The following is a 20,051-nucleotide window of genomic DNA, read 5'->3' as shown; positions in this document are numbered from 1 at the left end:
AGCTGTGTTCCATAACTCTGGTGCTGTGGCAGTGCTTTGGGTTTAAACTGACTGAGAGAGGAGAATGCATTAACGTGAATGAGCCAGTAGTTAGGCTATTTTGAGCACCTTTCATTATTTAAATGTAGTTTGCTGTTTATTTGTGATTTATTTGTAATATTAATTTTTTTTTTCATTCCACATTCCAATTTTCAAAGACATTTGGTTAGGACGTTGAGTAGATGTGGAAGATTTGGGATAAGTTATTTCTTTTGGCTTCTCCCATTTTTGCTCTTGGCTATCACAACGGAGTTGATTTGGATCTCTAAGTTACTTTGTATGCAGGATGCTCTGTTTCAAACAACTCAAGATGAACAATGGTGCCCCTCAAACTGGGAACCTACTGTACTTATGAGAAGCCAGTGTACTAACCTCCCTCCTTAGCTGTTTTTTTTTTTTTTTTTGTGAAACAGCACCCCTACGTGGGCTTTAACTTTAAGAACACCTGAATGATGCCCTTGAATTCTGAGTTGTCAAAGGATTGACGTTTTGCTAGAGTCCATTAGATCATTGCATACAAGGATATCATTTGGTAGCTCTACAGAACAGTGCAAGGAATTATTTTGGCTTTGTTTTGTTTTTTTCTTTTGCTAGTGCAACAAAACCTAAATCTTCACTGTAATAACATGGTAAAAATACAACATAATGCTAAAATACCCTTGGCCATATGACCATTGTGTTCTATAAAATTTGCAGTTGTTTAATTAATTATTAAGATCCTACTGTCTTACCTACAGTTTGTACATGTTCAATAAAGCCCCTCAGACAATCAATCAAACAATCAAAAACGATATTTAAGTTTTAAGAGCGGAGGTTGTGCAAATCGAGGAATATTTATAGATCACCCTCTGTGCATTTTCAGGTATTAACAAAACACATTTAACTCTCCATAGGAAGTTAGCTTTGAAAGTGTTATTAGGTTCCAAAAACAGCATTTTCAATTTTATAAGTGTTTACTTCTCACTAGCTCTTGCATAATATATGAGAAACATATATATATAAACACATAAAATGAAGCGATTTTGGAGAGGCCACCCACTGAAGTCAGAATGAAACAAAATGTGACTTTTTAACCTCTTAAAATAGGTCAGTGTTAGCCATCTGTAAATTTGAAGACTGGCAGTAATAGGACTGGACTTATGCTGTGCACAGACAGACGGATGGACACAAAGCCTTTGTAATACCTGATGAGCATATTTGATGGCCTCGGGTAAAAATCATCAATGCAAAGACACCCTACTAAAGCACTGTAACTTGACACTTTGGTATGACGCTGCAAAAAAGTAGGTGGATCTGCATGTTGATTTGGCACAGGTTTTACGCAAGATGCCCTTCCTGACACAACTCCACATGACCTGGAGAAATGGGACGGGGGCGGGTGGGGCTTTCACTTTTTTGTGAAACAGCACCCCTACCTGGGCTTTAACTTTAAGAACACCGGAATGATGCCCTTGAATTCTGAGTTGTCAAAGGCTTGACGTTTTGCCAGAGTCCATTAGATCATTGAATTATTTTGGCTTTGTTTTTTGTTTTTTCTTTTGCTAGTGTCACAAAACCTAAATCTTCACTACAGTAACATAGTAAAAATAGAACACAATGCTAAAATACCCTCGGCCGGGGTAGGGGTGTGTGTGTGTGGGGGGGGACCAAGAACTTTCCACACTGAAACCAACCGCACTAACCACTTGACCACCACCCCTGCTAAACAATACTCTATAAGAACTCCAAGATATTGACATTTTGAAAGACCTTTCTGGAACAGCTGCAGTCTACCAAAAATACAGCCAACAACCTGAGGTAAAATACATAAAAACCACAATATAATATAACTCTTGTTGTGTGGGCCGCTGAAGAGGAGGTACTGCTGGCCCACCACCACCAGAGGGCGCCCTGCTTGAAGTGCGGGCTTCAAGCACGAGAGGGCGTCGGAGCAACAGAGAGTGACAGCTGTCACTCATCAACATCACCAGTTGTCACTCATTCTACCATCACCATAAAAGCCGGACTGCAACTCCACCTCCCCGCCGAGAAATCAACTACCATAAAGGTAATTCTCTGCTGGCACCCTTCTTCCACTAATCACACATCAGACACAGCCAGTGACAATGGTTGTGTCTGGAAATCACAGGGAGGAATTGTGTTTTATGTAACACCTTCTACCTCCCGAGTGATTTTGGGTTTTCCATGGGTGTTAAAACACAATCCCCGGATTGATTGGCCATCTGGGGTTTCTCCGGATCCTGAGACCCATGTCAAGCATGTACGTCAGGTCCTGCAGCGGTTGTTGGAGAACCGGCTGTTCGTGAAAGGCGAGAAGTGCGAGTTCCACCGCTCTTCTTTGTCCTTCCTGGGGTTCATAATCTCCTCCAACTCCGTTGCCCCTGATCCGGCCAAGGTTGCGGCGGTGAGAGATTGGCCCCAACCAACAAGCCGTAGGAAACTGCAACAGTTCCTCGGCTATGCAAATTTCTACAGGAGGTTCATTAAGAGCTACAGTCAGGTAGTTAGCCCTCTGACAGCCCTGACCTCCACTAAAGTTCCCTTCACCTGGTCGGATCGGTGCGAAGCCGCGTTTAGGGAGTTGAAATGCCGGTTCTCGACTGCACCAGTCCTGGTGCAGCCTGATCCAAATCGCCAGTTCATTGTTGAAGTGGATGCCTCTGACTCAGGGATAGGAGCCGTGCTGTCCCAGAGCAGGGAGTCCAATAAGGTTCTCCATCCTTGTGCCTACTTTTCCCGCAGGTTGACCCCGGCTGAAAGGAACTATGACGTCGGCAATCCGGAACTTCTGGGGGTGAAAGAGGCTCTGGAGGAGTGGAGACACCTGTTGGAGGGAGCGACGGTACCATTCACGGTTTTCACGGACCATTGGAACCTGGAGTACATCCGGACCGCCAAGCGTCTGAACCCCAGGCAAGCCCGCTGGTCACTGTTCTTCGGGCGTTTTGATTTCCAGATCACCTACTGCCCCGGGACCAAGAACCAAAGATCTGATGCCTTGTCCCGGGTCCACGAAGAGGAAGTCAAAACCGAGCTGTCAGATCCAATGGAAACCATCATCCCCGAGTCCACTGTCGTGGCCACCCTCACCTGGGACGTGGAGAAGACCGTCCGGGAGGCCCTGGCACGGAACCCGGACCCGGGGACCGGCCCGAAGGACAGGTTGCACGTCCCACCAGAGGCCAGAGCTGCGGTTTTGGACTTCTGTCATGGTTCCAAGCTCTCCTGCCACCTGGGGGTGCGAAGAACCGTGGCAGTGGTCCGGCAGCGCTTCTGGTGGGCGTCTATGGAAGCCGACGTCCGGGACTACGTCCAAGCCTGTACCACCTGCGCCGGGGCAATGCGGACCATCATAAGACCCAAGGTCTCCTCCAGCCTTTACCGGTGCCTCATCGCCCCTGGTCCCACATCGGCCTGGACTTCATCACGGGCCTCCCGCCGTCCCAGGGCATGACCACCATCTTCGCGATAGTGGACCGGTTCTCCAAGGCGGCCCACTTCGTGGCCCTCCCGAAGCTCCCAACGGCCCAGGAGACTGCAGACCTCCTGGTCCACCACGTCGTGCGTCTGCATGGGATCCCGAACGACATCGTCTCTGATCGTGGTCCTCAGTTCTCTTCTCAAGTCTGGAGGAGTTTCTGCAGGGAACTGGGGGCCACCGTGAGTCTCTCGTCCGGGTACCATCCTCAGACGAACGGACAGGCAGAGCGGGCGAACCAGGACTTGGAGCAGGCCCTCCGCTGCGTGACCTCCGCGCACCCGATGGCCTGGAGCCACCATCTGGCCTGGATCGAGTATGCCCACAATAGCCAAGTCTCGTCTGCCACTGGCCTCTCCCCATTTGAGGTGTGTTTGGGGTACCAGCCCCCATTGTTCTCGCTCGTGGAGGGAGAAGTCGGGGTGCCCTCAGTCCAGGGCCACCTCAGAAGGTGCGGTCGGCTGTGGCGTACCACTCGTTCTGCCCTGCTCAAAGCCCGGACGAGGGCCAAGGCCCATGCAGACCGCCGGCGTTCCCCAGTCCCTGCATACCAGCCCGGGCAGGAGGTTTGGCTGTCGACCAAGGACATCCCTCTTCAGGTTGAGTCCCAAAAACTCAAGGACAGGTTTATTGGACCATTTCCTATCCTGAAAGTCCTCAGTCCAGCCGTAGTGAAGCTGAAGCTGCCAGCTTCACTGCGGATTCATCCTGTTTTCCATGTGTCACGCCTCAAGCCCTACCACATTTCACCACTCTGCACCCCCCGGACCTGCGCCGCCTCCTGCCCGGCTCATCGATGGGGAGCCGGCATGGACCGTGTGTTGGCTCCTGGACGTCCGTCGGAAGGGTCGGGGGTTCCAGTACCTGGTGGACTGGGAGGGGTACGGACCTGAGGAACGCTCCTGGGTGAAGAGGAGCTTCATCCTGGACCCGGCCCTCCTGGCCGATTTCTACACCCGACACCCTGACAAGCCTGTTGGGGGGTCCTGTTGTGTGGGCCACTGAAGAGGAGGTACTGCTGGCCCACCACCACCAGAGGGCGCCCTGCTTGAAGTGCGGGCTTCAAGCACGAGAGGGCGTCGGAGCAACAGAGAGTGACAGCTGTCACTTGTCAACAGCACCAGCTGTCACTCATTCTACCATCACCATAAAAGCTGGACTGCAACTCCACCTCCCCGCCGAGAAATCAACTACCATAAAGGTAATTCTCTGCTGAATCTAAACCGAACAATAGTCTGATCTCTTTTGCAGCCGTTTTCCTGTAACGGATTCCTTGTCTGCTGTGTTGGCGTTTGGTGTGGATTGCGACGGCTTCGCCTCACACCCCAACCAGATAAGTGGTTTCACAGGAGCTGCACGAGTGTGTTATTGGAGGTGGAGCTTCTCCCTCCTTAAGGAACACTGACTGAGGGATTACTGAGTGTGCGAACTCACACTCATCTGCACTGTTTCTGTTCTCTCTGCCAGCAGTACCAGGTCTGACAGCTGGAGACGGTGGCCACCTGGGGACCCAGGACTTGGCGGCTCCGGTGTTCTTCAGATCCATTGGTGGTGGAAGCCGTGTGGGATCCGGCTCGTTTCTGGACAGATGTCTCCTATCCTCGAGCCTGCCCACACGTCACTCAACGTATAATTGACTGTTTTGCCAAACCTGTATTGTCTGTATTCCGTTGTGCAATTCACAACATTAAATTGTTACTTTTTGGCTTAATCCATTGTCCGTTCATTACCGCCCCCTGTTGTGGGTCCGTGTCACTACACTTTCACAACAACTGGTCTTGTTTCCACCAGTAACTCAATGAACACAACTTCTAAAGAACAACTTATTTTGTGCATCAATGTCTTAATGAAAATTGCAGCTGTGCCCTGAATATGAAGGCCTAAATTTAGATAGAACTTTTTCCATAATGGAATCTAGAGTATGAAATTATTGCAGGGGCGCAGTAGATCCATTTTGTCTCCCACTCAACAGCCTCTTTACGCATCATCCATTAGGCCACCGTTTCCCATGGTTCACTTTTCCCTCACTATCATTTATTTGTTAAATTATTCCATGTTCGCTGCATCTGCCAAATACATTTGCGCCAACATTCTGAATTCTTTAAGTGACCAAGGTCTTCTTGTATCCCATTCTATGCCACATTTACACAGCATCTTGGTGTTGGCATTTATCAGCACCTTTGTCCAAAGATAAGCGCTGAAGATCTCAGAGGACACTTTAAAACTGTTTTGCTATTGCAATCATATCTGTGTGACCTTTGTGAAAGCTAAATTTTTCTCACCAAGACAGCTATAAGACTTTCACATCATGAAATCTGCTCACCAAATTGTAATTAGTTGAATAGTTTCAAGTTAATGTCAGGAATTAATGAGGTTTGTCCTCAAATGAGAACAGCATTCCTGCATATTAACACTCACTCACTCAATCACTCACTCACTCATCTGCAACCACTTACTCCAATTAAGGGTCATGTGTATGTTAAAAAAAAAAAAAGTAGCTTTTTAGTCACGACCTTTAAAACACCCATTTTAGCCCAATTTAATTGCCACTAGGAGAGTTTATTAAAACTTTTAAAACTGCCTGCAGTACTTGAATCCAAGGTCAAACCCACTTAGGAGACGGTAAAATAATTATGATGTACATGTCATAGTAACACTCTCGGACAACTAAGCTGTCTTGGGTCAGTGTCCTCCAGCCTCCAGAAATGCTCGCTCCCTTCTTCCCCTGGGCCAAGACCAAAGTGTCCTATGCCACTCCACGATGATCCCAGTGAGATGAGCGGATCACAAGCTGTCCTCACCAGGGCAGGGAAAGATTTAGAACCAGTGATTCATTGGTGTGAGTACAGATAGAGGGAATGGGAGTGGCAGGTATTTAGAGCACAACAGCAGCGTGTGAGCGGGTTTAGGGAAAAATCTGACAAAGAAATAAGAATGGGGGCTGAAGCTGAAATGATAAACTAGTTAAGTCCTGTAATAAAAATCCAAGGGCTGAAAAAAAAAAGGAATTCAGGCAGACTGACGTCACAGGAGCAATGACATCAAAAACTGTTAACATGTTGGATTTGAGGAGGCTCACGAACGACATTTCTTCTGAAAAGGATGTGAATGGTGAAGGTATTCAAAGGCCACACCAGCACAATACTTGAAAAGGAAAATCAGCCAGACAAGCACAATTTGTGGAAAATGACATGCAATCCAAGTTCTGACAGGAAAATTCTAATCTTGTTACTTTGAAATGAATAATTAATTTGGTTCATGACACCAGTATTGTCTTGCCTTTCTTTGTATTTTACTCTTATTGTCCAACTAATCGTAGGAGCAGGTGCCTCTGTGACATAGGAGTTGGACAATCAGCCTATGCAGACAACGGATTGATTCCATGTGTGACCACTTATGGAGAAGACACACTTAATCTGTACTCCCAGCTGTAGACTGGTATTAGCCTTAGCTGGGGGAGTAACCTGCAGTGGACTAGTGTCCCATTCAGGTGGAGTCGTAGATTCTTAACGGTTCATTGGGGATACACACTAACCCAATGGGTCTCAGGGACTTTATAAGATCTAGTCCTTAAAACCAATAGCAGCAACGATACATAGAAAAGAAGACAGGAGCTTAAATTTCTTCAGTTATGATTTTGTATAGTTGCTGACAGAAATATTGGTGAGGTGCGTGTGGGAAGTGAAGGGTGGCCCGTGTGGATTGATCCAACAGAAAGTCTTGCTGCCAGATACCATAGCACACCTTTAGAGGCCCACTGGAGTCCATGTCTCAAAAGGGGGACCCCTTTTGCCACTGAAACAGTCCTGACCCACTGACAGGTAGTCACAATGTTATGGCTGATTAATTAGAACCTTGCTTTTTTTTTCTATCACAGTAGGTCATCCAGCCTTCCCAGGCCAAATCCTCCTTGGCCTGGTATGGGTCTAACCCCCCCTGCTAGGAGCCAAAACTGATAATTGAATAGTCACTTGTGATATACTGGCATTTGGCAGTACACCATTGCTGTACCTCATCTGTCATCTATCTAAACACACTGCAAAGCCACGCCCCCTTCACAACAGTATGTTATGCACAGTAGTGTGCTACAGAAGGATAACCCCCCCCCCCCCCCCCACTGCTAACCTCAACAGGTTATGCTAGTGTGGTGTAAATTAAAGGATGACTGCACAGTATTTTTAAGTAAATTATATATTTAATAGCTCACTCAATCGCTCTTAAGAATAGTTACTACAAGGATTAGATATAAAGATAATAAATACTTTTAAGAGCCCAGACTCTCTGCTTAGTGGACGTACACGTTTTGTGTACGGTTTGTTGTGAGTGTGTTTATGTGTGGCTGTGCTGTCAGGCGGTGATTAATCTACCACTGTCTGTCTAATTACCACCCGTGCCCCTCTGTGTTCCTCAGCTCTGCTGTCGACGCACTGACCCACACCGGAAACTGAGCGCTCCCAATGCAAATTAAAGCCTTGTAAATATTTGCTTTTAAGTCTTGTCGACACATTGTTTCCAATTTTGCGCTCTGGTGGTGCGTAACCCCAGCACCCCCCGCACACACTCGTGCGCTCCACCCTCGCACCGATGCCGCCCACTGTGATAGTGTGTGTATACGGCTCCGTGTTGTCAACAAGTGTGCTGACAGCCTCTTGACAGTCTCGTCCTCCTCTGTCTACGTGCCCTCCCTTCTTCTCCCTGGTGTCTGAATTGCGGCTGGTTGTCACTCAGCTCATTCTGTTTGCTCGTCCCAGTGCAGTCGCTAAAAGAAATGAATAAGATAACGCGGTACAATGTATACAGATAGAAACGCTGGGAAAAAAAACTGGTACATTTGACAAGAACCTCGTCACTACTGCAGAAACATTTTATGCTTCCATGAGGGGAAAAAAGTGTTGCATACAGATTTTTTTTTGTGTTGATTCGAATAGGCGATGGACCTTAAAATGATTGGAAACTCAGTAGAATGTATCCATTAGCCAAAACCCCATAACCCCTGCTATTTCAAATTCAGCCCCAAACTAATTCTTCATGCACTCTAGCGGACTACCCCTGATGGAAAGTACATTTTCATCCGCCAGATCTGGCTCGTGTTGCTGATGACTCATGTTCCTGAACGGGCTTCACAATAAAAGCATTTATGGAATGTCTGTAACTTTACAGGACCTAGTTCATGTTAAAGTTTCTCTAGGAATGGACATAAACGTATCATTACCAGCACAACTTGTCAGTGAGATTGTTTCGAAACGTATTCTTCACTTGTGGCGTGCACGGTGAAGGTGAGCAACTCAAATTGACAACAACATCTTCGCTAGCTAGGCTAAATCCTGAAACTGCAACCTGCTGATTTAGCATAGAGAAAAATAAGTAGAGGAGAACTGTCAGCTTGAACACCGGACCGACAAGAACAACCTCGGGGGAAAGACTGCACACGAAGACACAGCAAATAAACACCTTGGGCCAGTGTCATAACAGCTACCCTCTTCTGTCAGTAATTATGTGATGTATCTACCGAAATTGTTCACATTGACAAAATGTTGACGTAAGCCCGCTAACTCTAGCGTTCGCAGCAAGTACTGCGTACATTGAAAGCACAAGCCTGGTGGAAGGCAGGAAAGCCCTGTTTTCTTTATAACAGTTATACATCCATGAAGATCAGCGTGAATAACTGTGACAAAACTGGCTTGTGAAGGTCATCAATGTGATCGAATGCGCAGTTTGTTGAAATAGCTTCCTGCCCCCGTGACCTGACTCCGGATAAAGCGGAAGAAAATGGATGGATGGATGGATGGATGGATGGATGGATGGATGGATGGATGGATGGATGGATGGATGGATGGATGGATGGATGGATGGATGGATGGATGGATGGATGACTTCTACCATGTGATGTAGGCAAAATCACCTCAAGCCATAGTACGACATTAGTCCAACCTCAGTACTTGTGCAAAAGCTCCTGTTAATGTCGCGGGACATACAACATGACTGGCTACACGGAAATGCAAGGCTTTCCCAAACTATGCCAAAATTCACAACAGAAAAAGACATTTTTAACCATCTTGAACATCCAATCACAATTAAAATAAGACCACCATAACTGCATATCCTGCTTCATCAGGGGCACCCTAGGTATGGACAAGGTTGCTTGTTACGTACTCCTGGACAACTTAGATATATGACTTGGACTTGAGAACAGGTTTTCAGTCACATATGAATCCTTGTTACGGCTGTTTATAAAAAGTACCCAGTATATTGGCTGTGTGTTTTGTGTCAGTAGGAGGAAGAATTTCCTGGGCCATTTCAGACTCGGGGATATAGAAGTGGGGGAAATCTGTTTCCACCAACCAACTCAGACATTCATGAAAAACAAATGGAATTGAAGTGATATTGCAGTGTGTTATATCATCATGAATTTATCTGTGTGTTTCTTTAAATCAACTCATGAAATAGCTGTTTAGATTATTAAATTGTCTGATGGTTCTAGGTATAAATCGCAAATAGAAACAGGAGGGTGTGTTTAGTAAAAGCAGACATTTGATTTCTTTAGTAAAATTTAGGTCAGATTGCGTTCCATGACTTAAACCTTTTCTTGTTTGTTGTTGAGATATTTTCCAGTGTGCTGTAGTTGGGATGTGCCAGGTTTCTCCATCTTTGCCTATCTCCATCTTCACTTGAATTCTGACCTCAGTCTGATTTTTGCTTTCCCATATAGAGAGAGCAAGTATAAAGCAGAAAAAGTAATAGAAACGAAGGGACTGACAGCAGCCTGAACAAGCACTGACCTACCTGTTGGCTCTTTTTTTCCCTCTCCTCTATTCAGACACCCACACAAATGCTGTCAACAGGATGGCAAAGATACAAACATGACCACATAACCATACACTGGCAACCCCCCCCCCCCCCCCCCCCCCCCACTAGCATTAATGTGACATCTGCAGAGATGAAACTCAATTAACATCCTCACTGCCATGTTCTCAGAATGACTTTGTGATCAAATCGTCAAATGCCTGCCAAAGAGACAACACAGATAACCTATTCCAGATTTTCTAAAAAAAACAACAAAAAAAAAAACAACAAACACCAAATAGCATCAAATTTCAGTATATGTCCTATTGGTCAACCAGTATGTGCTTGAATGCCTACACATTACATGACACATTAACACTTAACTTTTAATTTTCCTCGCCTCAGCACTGATGTAGCTATTGAAAACATATGGGTGACGCTAACTCCAGATTTCAAACAATCACAAGCGTTAATGTTTTTGTTTGCAGTTTTTTGTTCATTGTCCTAAAATATAATTTGAATAATGAGATCCATTGACCTGTTTTGTCCAGTAACATTCCAGCTGTTAGTCTGCATTATCTTGGCAAACTCGAGTTATTATGTGTCATTAACTTGAACCTGGCATATTGGCAGACTGACTGGAGACACAACACAGACAGAAAGATGGCAAGCAATTACAGGTGAGGTCACAGAAGGTCATACTGTTGGGGTATTGGAATAGAATTGGGTGGAATTGGTTTTCGGCAGATTTAGATCATACTTGGTTATTTATGTGGCAAAGTGGTGACGACGTGATTCTCCAACTTGTCAGCCAATCAAGAGCTTACAGACTCTTCACTGAGGTAATCATCTTTCAGGAGATCAGAGCAGGTTGAGTCAGGTCTGGGATCATGCGATGTGCATCATCACATGCGTCACGCTATGGAAACGCCCTGGGTCCTGGATGAAAAGATTGAAGCTGCTGATCTAGGGTCCATCTAACTGGACACTTGTCTCAGACTCTTGATAGTTTGCAGCATCATGTGACTTTTAACAGGTCAAATGGAAGAAAATATAGATGGATTGACAAAGTATACAGTGAGGGACATAAGTACTTGGACAGTGATACAAATTTTGTCATTTTACCTCTTGACACCTGCACAATGGATTTGAAATGACACTATCACAATGTGCTTGTAATCCAGACTTTCAGCTTTAATTCAGACGGTTCAACAAAACATTAACCACTTAGGTATTAGTCATATACATAGATAGTCCTTCCATTGTCAGAGTCCATGATTGTCATTGTCCAAATAGCTGGATCTGTAGTGTGTTTGTGTGTCAGGGAGGTGGTGTGCATCATGGCTGGAAAAGGTTGAAAACCACTGATCTAGAATCCACCTGACTAGTGACCTGTCTCGCCCTGTGTACACCTGCAAAAGGTCAAGTGAACAAAAATAGATGGATGAGTGAGGAGATATAATGTATGTTCAAGAGTGTGTGGGGGCACGTGTATGTGTTTGCAGCCTTTAAAAACTTAGCATGATTAAGATACTGTCAGGATATGAGGAGGTGCGGCACAGAAGGCGGTTGAACGCACATGCAGACTCATGGACTCAGAGGGTAGAGTAGAAAAGGATTTATCAAAAACTGGCAAAGATTCGGGACACAGGAAGTCAGTCACACTGGCTGAGGTACAGACAACTGAGAGGCAGAGACATGGTCCAAAAACAAGCAGAGTTCATACACAGAGAGGCAGGTTTTTTGGCAGTGGCAAAAAGTGAGGTCAAAAAGCAAGCAGGGTTCATACACAGAGGCAAGTTCACTGGCAGTGGCAAAAAGCAAGCAGGGTTCATACACAGTCAGACTACAGAGCTATGGACAACCGGATAAGGCTGGAACGAGGGCAAACACAAGGCAGTAAGCACAATGAACTGGCAGAGAAAATAGGGCAGACAGGATTTAAATATTCTGGTGGTAATCAGGAAAAAATCAGGTATGGAGAATATTCAGGAAAGGGAGTGTGGTCGAATTAAACAAAGAAGAGGGGACACAGGAGGCCAGAGAGTGCAGTGAGACAAAGCAGACAGAATTAGAATGAAGGTGAGAGAAACTGGTGCAAGTAAGACAAACATAAAGAATCAAACCAGGGACTAAATGTAACAGCTACAAAGAGATCACCAGTAAATGGAAGCTTAAGACAAAACTAAAACGGCACTACAATGTGGCAAAAGTACAACAGATGACTAGAGTGGAAGGTGGAATGAAAGAACAAGAAGAAAATAAAAGGCAGAGACTAAGCTAGAATGGAACTCACCATGTGGCTAAAGTAGACGTAGACGGGATAAAACATGACACAAAAGCTCCCACATTAAGGATCTTCATGAAGTCAAACTTGGGCTAAAGTAATACGTGTGCACGATGGGTTACTGGCAGCCATTGCCATGCTATACGAACCATGCACACACACCGGCATTCATATGTGTGTTGTTTAACGTAGCCCATTGTCCACTGTTTTATCAACTTTGTCTCAGTTTTCTTCCATGTTATCATTGATTTGGAGTTTTCAAGTTAGTGGCGGGTCGGGGGACACTGCACCACAAGTGAAGTTCAATGTCAGATGTTTTAAACATGGCCAAAGACACTTGCCACACCCTGGTGAGTGCCGGCAAATGTGTAGCCTTGTGTAACGTGTTTGTGGAGAGTTTGGCCGCAGTCTGATTTAAGACGTGAGCGTATTTGTATTGCTTTTCCCAAAATGACTGCAATTTAAATCGCCCACACATACTTGCCATCATAAACAAGGATAGAATCCTTTATGTGGAAGATTAATCCATCCATCCATTTTCTAAACCTGTTTATTCCAGTTAAAGGTTGCGGGGGTGCTGGAGCCTGTCAGATTAACTGGAGTAAGCAGATAAAATTGTGATTCCTGAAGGCCCATCCAATCTTACCTTGATTTAAATTAACATGGTAAGTTATGTTGAAAGAAAAACCTACACTGTTAGCAGTATACTGTAAAAATTCTAAATCGTATGAAGTATACGCTCATTGTTCACTTTTTTAGGTACACCTTGCAAGTTCTGGGTTGGACCCCCTTTCACCTGTGTAACTTCCTTCATTCTTAGCGGCATAGATTCAACAAGGTGTTGGAAACATTCCTCAGAGATGTTGGTCCGTATTGACATGACAGCATCATGCAGTCGCCCATTCAACCCGTCTGCCCATTCTCCTTTTCTGTCTGACATCAACAAAGCATTTTCATCCACACAACTGCCGCTCACTATATTTCTTCTCTTTTTCAGCCCAGTCTCTGTAAACCCTAGAGATGGTTGTGCGTGAAAATTATAGTAGATCAGCAGTTTCTGAAATACTCAGACCAACTCGTCTGGCACCAACAACCATGCCACATTCAGAGTCACTTAAATCTCCCTTTTTTACCCATTCCGATGCTCGTTTTGAACTTCAGCAAATCATCTTCACCACGTCTAAATGCCTGACTGCATTGAGTTGCTGCCATGTGATTGGCTGATTAAATATATGTGCTAATAAGCAATTGAACAGGTATACCTAAAAACGTGAGCGGTGGGTGTATTTGTCTTATTTACACTCAAAGGGATGTCTAATTTACACTTAATATAAGACACAACCACTTTACAAGTAAAAATTCAGTAAGATATTAAAGGATTGTTAACCAACCGCGAGGTCTGTACGGGGAAATATCAGACCGACGTGTCGGTCTGTACAAAAAACACGGAGGTCTGATATCCCTTTACAGATGAGCAAGCGAGGTTAACAATTTGTTTATTATATGGCTATTATATATATAAACACACAAACTTACGATAACACCCCAATATGAAAGGTGCTGACGGCTTGAAGTCAGGCCTGTTCGCTTCACCTCCATGAAGAACTTGCTAACAGATGGTCCGGTTGTTAGCTGGTAAGCTTTCAATCTGTGTGTTTTTTCAGATGCTCTTTAGGTGTTTATGTCCGACTTGGTTATTTTAATCATGTTTTTTGCTTCCTGGTTTGTAAAGAAAATATGTGTTCTGGACCGATTGTCATGGTAACCGGTCCGGATATGGGAAAATATCTGACTGGTAATCAGCCAATCAGAGCACGTGTGGTGTTGCAGCCATATAATAAAAGGGCTTCTTTCAGAGAATACATCTTACAAATGTTATTAATTGAAAGAGTCTTGGAAGCATCTTGTTTTGAGTCATATCTGACAAGAAACAAGCTTTATTTCACTTGGCGTAAGACATTTCCTAATACTAGTAAAATACAGTTCAAAATAAGTTTCCTCAGCTCATTGCAAGTCCGTTTGTCAATAAATCTTGTGAATTTTCAGTTGTTCCATTGGAAGATTAAAAAATGCAAGCAAAATATTTTTTAAATCTGCCAGTCGAAAGATTAGAAAATCAGGTTTGACCTCATAATGAGGCTTTCCATGAGAATGTCACTCTTAGTGCAATTTCCCTCAAATAGTAAAAAAAAAAAAAAACATGAAAGTATAAGTACTTTATGTATTTGTTGTATTACTGTGAGCTGTGGAGCAGCTGCCCCTGTTGTGTGTTGGGGGGTGTGGCTGGACATTTTGGTGTTCTTTTCTTTTCTTTGCTCTCCAGGTGGCATGAAAACTGATTTGTCTGTGGAGAAGGTGCTGGCTGAAGAGTCCTTCACCCTCATCAACATCATGTGCAGCACCTGTGAATGGTGCTCACGTGCAGCCTTAAAGACTTTCAGCTGAAGCAGATAATTGGATGGCGTTCTGCATTTAAGTCATGTGTGATTCAAGCAGAACTGCCGGGAACTCGACCTTGTGATGTTCGTTTGTGAGACGCTGAGGACCGCGCCTGGGTTTGACACATCGAGCCCGTGAAGCAGGAAGGGTGAGGGACACATGCTGTCAGCACACATCAGAGGTGATTAAGTGTTTGACTAATTGTTGATAGTAACTTGGTATTTTGTTACGCAGTATATTTGAATTGTGATGAGAATTGTGCAGCTTGCTTCTCACTGCTGTGGCGTGCGGACAAGTGATCCTCCACCTGTTGTGAGAAGCTGCTCATTTGCATAAAGCTTAAAATACAGACCTGAATGTGTTGCTGATAGTGTGTGTCTTTTGAAGGATATTAGTTGTAACTGCTGACTTACCTCACCTCTTCTATGCTTCGCAGAGAGTCGGTTTGTCGTGTCCACCTGGGGGGTGTTTGGCAGTGGTAGTGGGTCCAGGAGCGCCGGGCTTCGATCCTTTTGGGCGCTGGAGAGCATGCCAGCCTTCACTCCACCAGAAGGACGCTATTTTAGTTTTTACACTTTATTATGCACCAGCGGGTGAAATAAATAAATTGTTTTTGTTATTGGAACCGCTTTCTGGTTATTTTTAGCGCTGGGTTCCGTCTGACACAGGTCCGCTCCTCAACCCGCGTCGACACATAACAGCCCCATCATGGCAACATCAAAGACTGGCGTCATTTTTGAAGTCGCACTTCTCAGAGTAGCCGACGAGTAATAATTTGTTAAACTCTGATGGGACTCGCAATTAATGAGGCAGAAATTTGACTGACACATGGAGAATAATCCTCAGCTACAAACACCTTCTAAACGAGCATGTCTGATCTGCGACACTGTAAAGGAAAATATGTTTATTGTTTGGATTTGATCCGGTGACCTTTCCATTCTGAATATTCAACAAATAGATTCACTTTTACGGCGCTGTCATATAAACTATCAAACGTGTTTAAATACCTCCATAGTGATGGGCTCTGCTTATTATGAAGTTATTGTTATTAAGACAAGCAGCTTTTGTCATTCTCCTTAAAAGGATTAAAGCATTAAGTTTCTTTCTGTAATTGAGCAGCCAGGCTGTTATCATCATCTCAAGTAAACACATCAATTTGTGTTGCAGATTAAATTGTTCCACCACATGCAGTGTTTGTTGCTTTGCTGGTTTGCCCGCACTGGCTATAAATTATGAATGAACCGAGGCGGTGCTGTGTGGCTGAACCAGGCCGTTAGGCTGCAGGCTTCAGCCTGCAACCATCCCAAAAACGCTGCCTCCAGATTGTACATTGCTTTGGATAAAGTATCAGCTAGGTGTGCAGTTTGTCCACGATTTGACTACTGTTTAGTCATAGAAACCTTTCTCGCCATTGTTAAACATTTCTTTGTGTTGGTGCATCATGATTCATTCATGCAGTACAGCCTGGAGTAAACATGGTGGTCAAGAATTGAAAATAGAATTTCTCTCTCTCTCTCTCTTTTTGTAATGCATTGTCCTCCAGCAGTTTGCAGCACACATTTAGTTGAGAAATACCAAGCAAGCGAGAGAGTGGGATGGGCACAGAGATGAAGGAAGGTTGCAGAAAAATGTAGGATTATTCCTAGGGCCTGCCGCTCAGCAAACTGTGCGAGTATCCTCTCTGACTGCCTCCTGAGGGTTGAGGAAAACATTCTCCTGATAGCATGAATCATGGATGAATGTGTGCAAACACTGCCTCATTGCATTTTTTATACAGTTACACTACTTTAGAAAAAAAAGGACCCTGTAAATGTTTGTACAATAAGCATAATGATATTTGCTTTTTGCTTTCCTATTAAAGCCACGCCCTCACTGATGTCACCTATAAAGCACAGGTGCATTGCCCTGTGGAACACCATAATTCCCCCTGCCCATATTACACCAGGGTATGAATCAACTCATCCAGTCATACTTGATGCACGCATGTGTTACGTCGAAAGCGATTCTGCGCATGCCTGAAATTGCAAGCGAAAGCCGTTGTAAAAAGTGAAGTAGTAATAAGCAAAAGACTATTTGCATGCTAGTTATAGTTTGCTTGCTATTGAAATAATCGCTTTGAAGGCAAGTTTTCAGCTGATCCGTATATTATTTGTGGCCAAACATGGCTGTGGATTGTTATGATGTTATATGTTGGAGTAACATTTTATTTTTAAAATGAAAAAGAAAACCTTTGAACATTGAAATACAGATCTGTTTATGAAAATGACAAGGGGATATAACCTGAATGAGAGAGCATAGTTTGTAGCTCAAATTGTACGCTAGGATATAAAGTACCATGGGCTGTGATGTACCTGACAGTATATTTTAGCAGGAACCTCTGTTGATGAAAAATGAACCAAATGTGGAAGTGTTGGTACCTGCAGTTCCTTTAAAATGGCACATGAGGAGAGTCAAAAGAGAGTCTTAGCTTTATAGCAGAATTAAACATTTACAGTTTGTTACAAAAAGTGGTTTTGGTCTCATTGTTCACCTTGTTTCAGGACAAGTGTCCCAAGAGGTGATATTTTTGAGCATTTTATTACAAATATTTGAAGTAATATGGCTTACTGTCACATTCATCATGCTTATGGACCTTCTAAGAAGTCTGTGCTCCAGTATTTTCATTGAGGGAAATTTTAGTAGCGTTTATTTATATGTTGGCACCTGTAGTGCTAATTTGCAGGTATTGTTAGCAGGTATCGCTAGCTTGGTAATATTGGCAAAATGCTGATCATACGTTTTAAAACCTGCACTAAAGCTGCCTAGTATACGAACCACCACCCAGTCCACAAAAGTATACTTTGATTAAATGCCTGAATCCAGGTCATTTAGCTTGTTAGCCAAAGCTAGCTTGATAACGTAGAGCTAGGTGGGCTTATTCGTCTCATTCAAGTCATACCTCTTTCCACATTAATATGCTGTCCTTGAAGAAAACTGGTGCTCCTTCTGTGCTTCACCAATGCTCACAGCAAAGCTGGACTAATTATGGCCTCTAATTGAGCCAGTTAGCAATTAAACACTCAGATGCACCCTGAAATTTTTGGAGATCTTTCCAGGCGCGTTCACATCTGCCAGGACCTGAGCTTTTTACTGGGAATTGCAGCTTGTCGGGGCTAATGCTTCTTCCTGTGGCTGTTCCCGTCTGCAAGTTAACTGATCTCCTTTCTGCGTTTGAAGGTGAGGGTCAATTAGCCGGCGAAGACTCTGAAAGGTCAACGTAGCAGCGCCTCACGCGCCTTTACTCAGACACTTGAGGTCTCAGTCGGCCAGAAATGAGTCTTTCCAATCCTCCATCTGCAATATTTTCTCTCCTTATCTGTCTCTCAACATCCCTCCTCAGCTTCTAGTCCCTTTTTCCCCACACTCTCTTCATCTCTGGTGTTTCTCTCAGTCTCTTTTATGTGTTTTGGCGGATGAAAGTTTAATGGTAGCTGTTGCTGCGTGGGATGGTGGAGGGCTTGTCCCTGCGCGCATTGCAAAGCAGGCCTGTGCTCTCGCCGCTTTAATTAGGGCATACATTGGGCCAGCCGCCTCTCCACAAGAGGCGATACACCCAGACACGCACCGGCGCGTAGGCACAACAACAAAGTCTGTGCTGAGAGGAACAAAGGCGGGTGCCAGTATAGTCAGACTGAAAGACTGAACCCACTGCGCAAAAAGAAGACAACAAGCCATTGCAGATGCTTGGCGGCAAAGTGAATTCTCACACTTACCGCTGTCTGAAAGAACACAAATCCTTTCTTTTCGGAGAGTATTCTCCCCTCAAATGGTTTGTTGTACATTAAAGAGAGAAACTAAATGATTACACAAATGTCTCTCCTTATTTTTACGTGCTACATCTGCCTGTATAGACTCATTATCTGCTCAGGAACTAACTGTCGCACTTTCAAATTCAAATGGCTTTATTGGCTGCGGGAGAGGGGGAATTAAAAAGCAAAAACATACAGGTGAGCGAGTGCAGGAGACGTAATAACACGGTTAATGTCGACAATAAATGAGACAACAACTGTATGGGATGGCGACAAAGCAATAGAGAGAGTGAAAGGTAGGAGAAAGAGGTGAAATGCAAATTTTTAAAAATTAGGTTTTTTTCTGGAAGAGTGTACACTTTTTAAACACGTTTCTGCTCATCAGTCAGTGCAGAGTGCATGTAACATTTACATAACATCATTCAACAATGCTGTGATGCGATAATCTCCATGCTGCGTGCATTTCTGGTTCCAGCTCTGTCATACAAATTTCTGCACAGTCACACAATAGATTACACGAATGCACATAAAGTGCAGCTTCTCGCTCAGTTCCGATTTAATGAAGACCAATGCTGCGTGTGTTCGTGCATCCAAATCTAGAATGCCTAAGGCTATCATAAGATGCTTACATGCACACGTTGACCTTTGACCTTACCGGGCAGCCTGTGTTCTTCATCCACCGCACTCTCCAAAAGCGAAAGAAATTCATAACTTCCCGATGGGACAGTCATAGAGTGCCTTACATTTGACAACAGTTGGTGAAAATTCATTATTTGTGATTCAGTGATGCAGCAATATATGGTTCTGTGTGGAATAGAGGTTTGATCAGTTTTATTCAAACTCAAACCACTTTATCTTTGACAAACACAACCGCCTTCCGCTGGTAAATTTCTCTCTGGATGTGCATAATGTTCAGGTTAAGACAGCAAGTTTGGTCCAAAAAAGTTGTGCTATTCACACACATGGACACACACAGGATCAAAAACAATACCTACCAGCCCCCCTCCTCCCCCCACCTGTCGTCTTAATAAATATTGTTGGATCAATATCGTGTGCAGCAGCAAAATCTTCTGTACTGCATCAGCTTTCTCCAGAGGTATGTGCCGAACACAGTTCGTCAGGTAAAACTAGGACAGGACGAACAAGGGCAGTTCAGTGTTTTCATCCATAATAGATGAGGAATGCCACGGAGAAACACGGCGCAGCAGCTGAGATTCCCTGGAAAGATGTGTGGTCT

The 20,051-nt window shown here is 44.3% G+C and overlaps 1 protein-coding gene across 1 annotated transcript in view; it reads left to right on the top strand.

Annotated features, from left to right (window-relative positions):
- nlgn2a (neuroligin 2a) overlaps window positions 1-20,051 on the top strand; it is a 328,641-nt gene that overhangs the window by 89,568 nt on the left and 219,022 nt on the right. The window lies entirely within an intron of this gene.

The sequence above is a fragment of the Thalassophryne amazonica genome, chromosome 23 (assembly GCF_902500255.1).
Source record: "Thalassophryne amazonica chromosome 23, fThaAma1.1, whole genome shotgun sequence".
Classification (NCBI taxonomy): domain Eukaryota; kingdom Metazoa; phylum Chordata; class Actinopteri; order Batrachoidiformes; family Batrachoididae; genus Thalassophryne; species Thalassophryne amazonica.
The sequence above is the reverse complement of the archived record's forward strand: the minus strand, read 5'-3'. Positions and strand labels throughout refer to the sequence as shown.